Source organism: Gossypium arboreum, chromosome 13, assembly GCF_025698485.1.
Source record: "Gossypium arboreum isolate Shixiya-1 chromosome 13, ASM2569848v2, whole genome shotgun sequence".
NCBI lineage: Eukaryota > Viridiplantae > Streptophyta > Magnoliopsida > Malvales > Malvaceae > Gossypium > Gossypium arboreum.
Window position 1 is genome coordinate 49,964,790 of NC_069082.1, and position 2,907 is coordinate 49,967,696.

Consider the following 2,907-nt stretch of genomic DNA (forward strand, 5'->3'; position numbering starts at 1 on the left):
TGATCTAACTCTTTATTGAGTCTTTCCGGATCTATGTAAATGAATTTAGCATCAATTTAATTCACTTTATACTCAATTAAATTCAATTCACACCTTAGGAAAAATTACCATTTTACCCCTATTCTTTTTAAAAATGACAATTTCGTTCCTAAGCTCGGAAAATGAAATTCATGCGATTTAATCCTTATTTCAAGCCTAACTGAATTTTACATGTTACAATAACAGCCCATGAATTTCACAAAAATTAGAATTTTTTCGTGGGTTTTACATTTTTTAATTTAGTCCCTAAATCATAATTTCATCAAAATTCTCTTTGCAAAAGTTGTTTATCAATCAACAACCTTTCATTTTCTACCATAAATTTCAAAATTTCAGCATTTACATCCATGGAAAAATTTCTATACTTTGATATCTTTACAAGTTAGTCCCCAAAATAGATAGATTAAGCTATTTCAAACTCGAAAATATAAAAATTACTAAAAACGGGACAATAATGCTTACCCAATTAAGCCAAGAAAGCTTGCTTGAATATTTTTCTATTTCCTAAGGTTTCCATGTATTTTGAGGGAAGAAGATGATAATAATATGTTATTTCTATTTAATTTAATTATCATCCATTAATTTTTTAACATTCCAATTAAGTCGTTTTCTTTTTCTAGTTTTCCATGGATGATTCACCAAAAATATCTACTAACTTTTCTTAATGGTCTAATTATAAGGACCTCAAGTTTTGAATTCCATAGCTATTTGATACTTATAGCTACTAGAACTCAACTTTTGCATTTTACGCAGTTTGGTCCTTTCCACAATTAATCATGAAATCAATAAAATTTTCTTAATGAAATTTTCATATGCCATTTCTATCATAATGCAATTCATGCAATAATATTAAAATAAATTTCTTTCTAACTCAGATTTGTGGTCCTGAAACCACTGTTCTGATTTCATTAAAAATGGGTTGTTACAACATCTCTCTTCAAGACTAAGAGCAACTGACTCTAGATTGATTAATTGAAATTTCTTTCTAATTAAAACCCTTATTATTGCATTAACTCGATCTATGGATCCCTCTATTATATTTTACTATAATCTGGTAGATTTATGTCATCCTATTTCTAGGATTGCATGAAACTCCACTCAATTACGCTAGTTCTACTCTTAAACAGGGTCTATTCCTCATCTGATTTAAGCACATCAAACATGGATTCATAGCTTAGAAATATCAAACCAAGAATTAACCATACATAATTAAGAACAAGATCCAAGTATTTATAGCGTAAAAAAAAAGAAATCAAAAAACAAAATCTATCATAGGGTTCATCCTCCTAGGTATTTGGGAAATTAGTTCATAATTACAAATAAAAACATCTCAAAGACAGTATAACCACAAGGAATAAGGAAACTCATAATTAACTTCAAAGAATTCAAAAGGAGATATTCAATCTTAATGGAAATCCACTCCAAAGTAGACTTCAATGGTGTTTTTCAAGTTATTTTCTTCAATATTCTCTTACGCCTCTTTCCCTTCTTCTTTTATTTGGTATATAAAGGTTTTAGAATGCCTGAAAAACCTAAAAGTTACATTTTCCTGCGTTTCCAGAGTGCAGTTCACGATTTCCACATGGTTTGACACATGGTTTGTGTCAGCACGTGTGACCCTTGTACCTTACTCTAATTTTCTGAGTTTTGCTCGTTTTTCACTCCTTTTTCTCCCAAATGCTCTCTTAAATATAGAAACATGAATTTAAAGGATTAGGAGCATAAAATTCACCATTTTACATCAAATAATCATCAAAAACGCATTAAGAACGAGACCAAAACATGTTACTTTTATCACTTATCAACCATGTAAATATTTCCTATTATATAACCAACAAGCAGAATCTTATTAGACACAATGTCAATGAATTTACATTCATTAGATTCAAATATGACATTGAGACCTTTATCACATAACTAACTAATACTCAAAAGATTATGCTTAAGATCGTTTACATATAAAACAATTTCAACAAAAATTGAAGAGTTTTTACAAATAGAGCTAATTCTTCAATGAAACCTTTGGAGTTGTCACCAAAAGTAACTTCTCCTCTACTTTTTAGCTTTATCACAATGACGTGACTCTTGCCACTAGTCATATGCCTTCAACATCCACTATTTAGGTACCATGAGTTTCCACTTGAATTCTTCACCTTAAAACAATGCTATCTTTTTCTTACAAACATAAAATTAATCTTTGATTTTTGGTACCCAAATTCTTTTGGGTCCATAAGCTAATTTCTGAAATTCTAGTCTCTTTGGGTACCCATTTAGAAAGGATATCATTGTCTTAAGTGGTACTTAGTCCTTTAGCGGGCCATACACTCTTAACAAATTTTTCTTTGTAAAAACTTGGGGGACCTCTATGTTTATTATAATTAAAGCTTGATTTAACAAAGTTTGCCTGTGAATTTTCTGCCTTTTCAAATATTTTTGGAGAGGCTTTGTTAGATAAAGCTTTTTCTTTTTTAAGTAACTCAAGTTATTTTTTATGATCCTCATGAACTTTTGAAAGTAAAGTATGCAAGTTATAATTTTTTCTCCCAAATTCATCAATAATTCCTTGCATTTTATTTACTTTCTCCTTAATTTCATGATTGGTTTTAGAAAGTAAGTCATTTTCAATTTTCAATTTTGAAACATTTTTCTTATGCTTTGAAATCATGACTTCAAATTCCAAACCTAACTCATCATAGGCATCTTGTAAATCATCAAATGAATAATAAATTAAACTAGATGAGTTAGAAGTTACTTTAGAGTCATCAATGGTCATAAGGCAAAAATAGGCTTCTTCTTGTTCTTCATGAATAACCTCAAGCTTGTCTCATATCTCCTTGTCATTGAAACAAGATGACACCCTATTGTACT